The following is an 8,403-nucleotide window of genomic DNA, read 5'->3' as shown; positions in this document are numbered from 1 at the left end:
TCATCGTGTCTGCCCCCGAGCCGTGTTCCATCACCAGACCAGACAGATCAGTGGTGGTAAATGGAAGTGCACTTCAAAGATGCAAACAATCAGATCAGTCGTCGCCATTTAGCACGTGGTTGTCTCAACGTGCAAGATTGACACATGGGCTGTGCCTTAACCCAAAGATTGACATATGGCTGACCTCCGACTTTATTTTGACACTTGATTTGCAACCCAAAGTTGACACATGGGATGAGCCTCGGCCGGAGCCAATTTGGTCCAAATAGTTTGAATCCTTTACAATGTAAATGCAATGAAAAGAAGATAGGACAGTAGAAGGTCTTTCCCCCCAGTTTTAAGACTATGGCTCTATTTTTACAATCACTGTGAAGCTGATCACAAAGTGACAGCAGGAGGACCCACATGAAGGCAAGACGAGGCGACAGGAAGTTTGTTTGATGCCAGACAAAAAGCCACCGGCAGGCACTAGGAATAGGGCGGATTTCACTCAACAAGAACGTCAAATAAGCCGACACTCATGGAACAAAGAATAAAACTTGAGCAACAAGAAAGGGAGCTGATTGGCTGGATGCACCAATTCAGTTTAGTACTGTATAACTTTTTATGCCTTTCCATTGTAAAAGGATCACTTGAGGACCCTTTACCTCAAATGTTAAAATGACAAAGTTGACTGCAGAAAAATGCATTAATTGCAGCTGTAACATTACACTAAGCCGTGTGCATGGAATAAACTAAAATTTTGCTTAGGTGAAAATGAAACTGCAGCTTGTCGGGGTCCTTAATTGCACTTTTCCAAAAGGCAGAGGTGACTTCCTTTGAAAGGAGACAATGGTGAAGAGCCAATAAGTGTCATCGGGGTAATTTGCTGCTCAAATTGCTGAGGGTCCAGTGGGATGGGGATACTAGCGGAGGAGCATGCGGCGGGTTTGAGGTTTTTGGATGTGACTTTTACAACTTTCTCTTTGCTCTCTACAGACTCCAATAACAAACACACAGTGATGTGTTGATTAACAGCCTAATTTGTTGAAGGGAAGCTTTTATACGAAATACAGAAAAAACACACATTTATTTTCAGGTTTCCCAGCCTTTATTACAAAGTTGCAATGTACAATTTGTTCAGCGTTTTTTGGCTTTTGAAAAACATCAAGCAAACACATTCAAAATGTCAACTCCTTTACACATCTCTATTTAAAAACTCCATGAAAGTTGCACGCTTCTGCAGCCCCTCAGCTTCCACTACTGCCGACTCGGCACCTCCCGGGTGCTGTGAGACGATATTAGTGTGTCCCCAATTCCACCATGAAGTCATCCCCATTCATTTCACACAAATTATGCAACATGTCAAGACCATACACCTAACTTTATGCAGGTGGCAGTCGTGGTGTTTTAACAAGGATCTCCACCTGCCTTTTAGTCGTCCAAATGCTTCTTCCACTAACATTCTAGCACTGCTCGTCTTGATATCGTAGATTGACTGCTAGGTGGTCAGGCTGCCACCATTGGTGAAAGGTTTTAGCAGCCAACTTTTAAGAGGATAGGTTGCATCACCCAAGAGGTCGTAGCAGACATCATATCATGTATGTTTTTTGTCTTTAGAGGCAGTAGCAAACCCCCATCCACAAGATCCTCAAACCCAGACAAGCAGAGTATTCGATCATCACGAAGACTCCCTGCAGCCCCGACAAAAACGTTCCAAAACAATCCCCGTGCATTACTACAGTCCGCAGAATGATGGAGTGCCAGCCGTCGCGGTTCAAGTACTAAGTTTGATAATTCTCAGGGCGAAGAATGGGAATGTGGAAGCCATCGATAAAACCCACACAACACTGTGGCAGACCACAACTTCTCTCAAAATGTGCAGCCATGTCCGCCAATTTCTCACCACGTGGCAACTCTACGAGTTCGGCCAACAGCGTCTCTTCTATCGCACCGCACGGGCGGTAGTTCGTGTCACTCTTCTCCAGCTCGGGTCCAAGACGACGGCACAAATAATCAAATGAGTTCTTGGAGATGTAAAAAATCTTTAATCCACTGGGCCTCTGTGTAGGTTGAAACGACTGCTTCCCACCTTTCCGATGTTTTCATGTGCTTCCAGACCCTGCGGGAACATACCGCGGACTGTAGTAAGCACGAATCTGAAAGACAAAAAATACAATAAATTCAATTAATCCATAGTTTATTAGGTATGTTTTGAAATTGAAACATCAATTGATTTACATGACGGGCCTGCATTCTTTAAACTGGTAAAAATGTACCATAATGGATAAAGTTCTGACCATGTCCTTTTAAGCCACTTTCTCTGAATGACCTTTAGCACTTCTAACTAACCTAGAAATGGTTTGCCCCTTCTGAATGGCTTAAACTTGCTGTGTTGCGAGTTGTATCGCTAGGAACATTTTGAAGCCGCATCTGCAGTTCTTCATTGTTCCTCGCGACAATAAAAGAAGAAAAACATTACTGAAAACATTCAAATGAGGAACAGTGAAAACAGACCTACCCTATCGTGGAGTGGAGTGGAGCATTCTCGTCCTTAGGAAGTCCAGGCATACTTACATTTACAGCCAACATTTTATTACGTGTGATTAGCCTGATGAAAAACAGATTTTTTGTTAGCCAAATCGATGTGTGTAGAGTTTGAAAGATCAAATACTATGTTCTACTTTGTCTAATTGCAATGAGATTGTGCAAGCGTGCACCATTTTGAGTAACATGGGCCAAGTATTGTGCATGACGAACAGCAAGTTGAAACGTCCTCATGTTTGATTTTGGACCTAATGGTTGCATTTGACTCCTATCTTTTTATTAGTGATGCACCAAATATTCGGCCACCAAAAAATTTCGGCCATAATGGCAAAAATATGCACTTTCGGCATTCGGTCGAAATAGAATTCAAGCCGAAAAAATATGGCCGAAAGAGGATGTTGAGGTGACTCAATCAAAGAAGAAGAAAAAAACACTGCATGCAAGTGTCTGTTTGAATTAAACACAGGAGTGAGTGTCCGGCTTGCTGCTCGCTGGCGTTTGTGAGTACCAGCAGCTTCATTGTGCACACCGGAGAAAGAGGGTCGCTTGGTAAACCATGTCAAAACAGAGACCTGCCAAGTACTGCACTACAGGTGAGTCACTCTTTCTCCAGCAGCGCCTTCCCGTTTTTCTTTGTTAAGAGCCCCTCGAGCGCTTCCACTCTGATGGCTGTGCTAAATACTTTAGCGAATGTTAGCACTATTGCTATCAACAGTTTTAAACAAGTAAACACTTTCCACCATCTCCGGGTGACTACAGATCTGAACAGGACGCCGTGTGTGACTTTGCAGTTCGTCCCCGATTGGCTGGTGCGAAGAAATGTATTTGGTGAATATGCCGATTTTAAGTGTGCCGCACAGTGTCCCGCTCCAAATAGCCTACAAATGCGTCACCCGCACCAGACCACACACATCCGTGCCCGCCGGTGCAAAGTACTGTACATTGACTATTAAGTGCAATTGCACCGCCAGAAAATGCTCTGTTACTCACCCCGCGTTTGGTGTTTAATGTACCATTCGCCAACATGTCTCTGATGTCTGGTGTGGACGCATTTCAATTTAGATTGTGCTTTGTTAAAATGCCTGTGCTAAATAGACCAAAATATTTTATAAGAATATAATTTTAATTAATTATAATAAATACAACGATGATAAAAAAAACTACCATAATTTTTTTTCACCGTTTCGATTTTCGACCAAGCATTTCTCATTTTCGGGTTTCAGCCAAAAAATTATAATTTCGGTGCATTCCTACTTTTTATTGTTGCTGGAGTTAAACTTACATGAATAAAGTCTTCTAACTTATCCATTTATTTTATTTCATTATATTATTTGCAGTGGAACAGTAACTACATAATAGAATTTTCAAGTAAGCCTACACATTATATTTCACAAAAATGAGGACCACAACCAAATATTGACTTAAATAAAACAAAACATAGAATAACACTGAAAACATCAGAAACAATTATTTTCAAGATGGCCGGCTCACGCCGACTGCGATAATAAACACGTGAAACAAAACGGTTCGTTTAAAACTCTGGAATGGCTGCAGGAAACTGTATTGATATTATTAAATAAAGACATGCACAAAAAAAGTTACGCGGCGGTATTTAAACCCCTGATATGAAAGACTATAAAACAGCACCTTTGTGTTCATGGGCACCGAATTTGTATTTGCAGCTCTCGCGCGATTCACGGCACAATAACGCTTAGACCATGTAGAGAGTTGCCGGTACTACGAACAAAACAAAGGAGAGACTCGATAAGTAACAACGACTCCATTAGTAAACGGGAATGTTGTCCAAGAACTGTACCTCGCGTACTTCCTCTATAAAGTGAACTTCGAACGTCGTGATTAGGAAACATGCAGTATTATATACGTTTAAGTCTTGCCAGTTGTATTCTTTGCGACTGCTGGCGTAAGCGTCTCTTGTCCTCCTCACGATCGAGCGCCTCAATGGCCGGTGCGCTCCACCTCTGCGTTCTCAGACGTGTTCGAGCACTCCTGCGCATCAACGCTTCAAGTCTTTGCCGCGAAGCTTTCATTGTTTCAATAAAAAGTTTGAACAACAGCATGCAGAAAACTATAAGCTCGTTTCCTTCCATCCTGGTCCGTGTGTCGCACAAAAGGCGACGCGTGCTTGTCGGTCGCTTTTTATGACGCCATCGTGCTGGTTTGGTCTTCTGCTTTAATATTACCGCCACTTGCTGGACAAGGGGGGTAGTGCATGTTGTTTTTCCACTACTACGGTCAAGTCCCATTTACAAATGAAAATACAGTTTTAAAGAAATGAGTCGAGGACATCAGCTAACTAGAAACGAATGTGAAACCAGTCCACCAATCAACACAGGAATCATACTCCTAACACGTCCGCGGAACCAGCTCACCAATCAGGAGCGGGGGTTCGCACAGTAATATTTGCATATGCCACTCATATATAGCTTGCCTCTGCGGCTGAGCTGGAGGTGAAACGTTGAGAAGAAACATGCCAAAAACAATGACGCTACTACTTTTTCACATTTGAATGTAGTTGGATTGAAAGTAATTTGCCTAGTGTATGTGTTTTATGCACCTGATTTACTAGGTTGTTAATAAAAATGCATCCCGCAGAAAGAAAGGTAACAAATATTTCACAGCCTCGCTCTAAATTTAGTGAAGTCAAGAGTGGACTATTCATTTGAAAAAATAATAAGAGACCGTCATAAGAGAGTCATGATTATAGTAGTACGGTACCACGCCACACGATGGCGCCTCTTTAATTTGTTATGCCCCTTCCTCCTTTTTAACTCCACGTTTTTCATTGTGATACTGTTGGAAAAGTGAGAGTGAGAGAGAGAGAGAGAGAGAGAGAGAGAGAGAGAGAGAGAGAGAGAGAGAGAGAGAGAGAGAGAGAGAGAGAGAGAGAGAGATAAACTAATCATTGAAGTGATTTTGTAGGAAGTGAGATGGGAAGCCATCCCGACTGACGGTGTTGTGCCAATTAGTACTTATCCTCCTAAAAAAAAACATATATACCCCCTCCCATTTTAAAAACGAAAACCTTAACCATCAGGTGACACCACCCCACCTCCCATGAATATTCCTATGATTATTTTTCAGCACGAGCAATTGACCCCCCCCCCCCCACACACACACACACACACACACAAAGGGGGGGAATGTTCTTGGGAAAAGGTAGACCCTGTCATATTTGCTACACTTGCTTAAAAAAATGACCCCCAAGGATGAACAGAAGTCACATGATGGTTAAAATTGGGGGGAGGCGATAGAGTACATATTGTAAAGGAATGCTGTTGTATTCCCTGTAATCAACTGGGGCTTTATTCATTTCGGCACTGGGCAGCTTTCTTTCTTTCTTTCTTTCTTTTTTTTCTTTCTTTCTTTCTTTCTTTCTTTCTTTCTTTCTTTCTTTCTTTCTTTCTTTCTTTCTTTCTTTCTTTCTTTCATTCTTTCTTTCTTTCAGACAACATATTCCAATTGACATAAAAAACAAAGACATAAAGAAAAGTACATATTAAATGTTGAAACAAGATGCCTGAAAGGGAGTGGGAAGAAGAGAATTTATTTAATCCCACCTCTGAACTAAATAAAATACCACACCTTATAGACAACAATGAAGTGCAAAAAAAACATCCTCAGCCATCCATTTGCTTTGTATATTCATTATACATGAAGTGGCTAGCCTGAGGCAGAGCAACTTAACAGCTCTCCGAGGCCCGTTTGAATTGTAAAACACAGCGCACACCATGTTCTATTTCCTCCTTTCCATTCTGTTTTCCACCCTGACATGGAATCCATGAGGCTATAAGGCCACACACGAGTTGAGTCGAGGGGTTTAGAGGAATCCCAGGTTGTGGCAGTTGCCATGCCGTCGCCACGGCGACCATATTGCTGCCACCGGCGTTAAAAATTGAATCAAGCTGGAGCTGGTGAACACTCATCTGTGGTTAGCATGTGTGCCTCACAGTTCTGAGGTCATTTTCATACTCCCCCCCCCCCCTATTTTTTTGGGGGGGGGGACGGGACAATTCTATTGTTTGTATGGTTAGTTTGAGTGCGTTTTAAAATTGGATCAAAACCAAGACAGTTCTATTGCTTTTAGGATAACTATGCATTTTCTGTACTTCTAATCATAATCAGGGTCACAGAAAGCTGAATGAAGCCTTTCTCTCATATTAGATCAACTCCAAAAAGTTGTATTTTTACAGACACTGAAGTATTCATAACAGTCTTCTGCGTGTTCTCCTCCCACATCCACGCTGTCCGAGTCCATCAAAACAGATGACATAAAAGTGCTGTGTCATCTCAAATGTCCACTCATTCATCAGTCATCACTCCCGCAGTTTCTCAGCATCTTCACGTTCACGTGTGTGTCAATGTGTCTTTGTGTCAAGCCGCCCCGGAGGTGTGACTGCGACTTGTGATTTATTGCTGGAGGAAGCACAAAAAGACCTGCTTGCTCTCAATCACTTGTGCTGACAGATTCACTTCACCATTTTATATTGGGAATTTACACAACCAGCCTTCGGATGTATGAAAGTAGCTAGTGTTAAGGGACGGGGGCGTGCCTGCTTGTTTCACGCACAATACCAGAACTGGGCACTTCCGATAATCGTCACAGTGCCCAAGAATGACAATTATTGTGCGTATTGATCAATCGTCATTGGTGTTCATGAAATGGAGGCAGGGGCATGAGGGAGTTCTTTTTGTGGAGGGGGGCACAAGGAGTCAATAGCGAAATGATGAAGTGAACGTGCGGGACTAACAGAAAAAAGAGAAGCTGATCATCATTATAAGTTGTCTCACATCAGTGTCTCGTCCCCCAATGAAGTGAATACTCATTTTAGCAGCGTGCCATCAAATATTTAGCTCTTCTGTCAAGATAACACTTTTTTGGTGATTTGACTTCAACTTGGGGAGGCTGTGATAGAATTAAAAGGGCTAGCCTCAGGGTGAATCGTTAATTTTGTATTCAGACATCATATTAAAATGCTTCTTCAAAATAACCTTTTTGATTTAAGATGCGTACGGGTTTTATTCTATTCTTGCTGTATGAATGATGGTTTAAATAGACACCAATTTAAAATAAGAACATTGAAATTAATGTAAATGAGATCCGTACGTCACTAATATTAACCATTCTTCGCATCTACAAGTATAATTTTCAGTCCGTTGCTTGACATAGATGCTTTTGCTAATTAATTAGCATTAGCACCAAGCTAGCAGATAATTAAATGCTTATTTTTCAAACATACTGTCAGCCCCCTATCAGGAGTTTTGGGTTTCGCTTGTGCTTGATGGCGTGTTGTAAGAATGCCAATCTCAGACAGAGCACATCTTTCCAGTGTCCTCATAAGTACCTGAAGGTCCCCCTCCCCCGTCCTGCGCCTCTGTCATTTTATAGGATGTGACTGGAGACTTGAATGTCGTCAGCCATGTTTTCTTCATCCCTCCTTGAGGGCATAGACCATGGCATACATAATGAAAGCACACGTGAGTGAGTGCAGGTAGAGCAGCTACTTTTCCCCTTATCATGCGAGATGCTCACCCAACTGCCTCGCACGTACAGAGAATAAGAAATGTTGCAATGTGACATCAAATAATTGGATCCCGGTGTGAGATATGGAAATTTGCACATGGGCATTGGTTTTCATGAAGCTGTCAGAATAGCTGCATTAGCAAACGGGCGGAGAGGTACTCTGCTACTATAAAAGTCATCTTTATGAAATCCTTCATGGCAGTCTACCAGACTGAACACCCGAGTACACGAACGTAGCCTAACTATGAATACAACTGCACAGCCAACAATTTTCAGATTTCATTCTTCTTGCATATTTTTCTTTTGTTTATATTTGACATGGATCATTTCTTGCA

General features: G+C 42.0%; 1 long non-coding RNA gene across 1 annotated transcript; it reads right to left on the bottom strand.

The window, feature by feature from the left end:
• Positions 1 to 1,073: 1,073 nt before the first annotated feature.
• Positions 1,074 to 4,723, bottom strand: LOC147164141 (uncharacterized). The gene is made up of 3 exons (XR_015096788.1): positions 4,409 to 4,723; positions 2,332 to 2,590; positions 1,074 to 2,138 (listed from the first exon to the last, which is right to left on the bottom strand). It is a non-coding gene; the product is annotated as an uncharacterized LOC147164141 (long non-coding RNA).
• Between the last annotated feature and the right edge of the window lie 3,680 nt (positions 4,724 to 8,403).

Source organism: Leptonotus elevatus, chromosome 13, assembly GCF_054856555.1.
Source record: "Leptonotus elevatus isolate MCC_2025b chromosome 13, RoL_Lele_1.0, whole genome shotgun sequence".
Lineage (NCBI taxonomy): Eukaryota > Metazoa > Chordata > Actinopteri > Syngnathiformes > Syngnathidae > Leptonotus > Leptonotus elevatus.
Note: the sequence above shows the minus strand (reverse complement) of the source record. Positions and strands in the feature narration are given on the sequence as shown.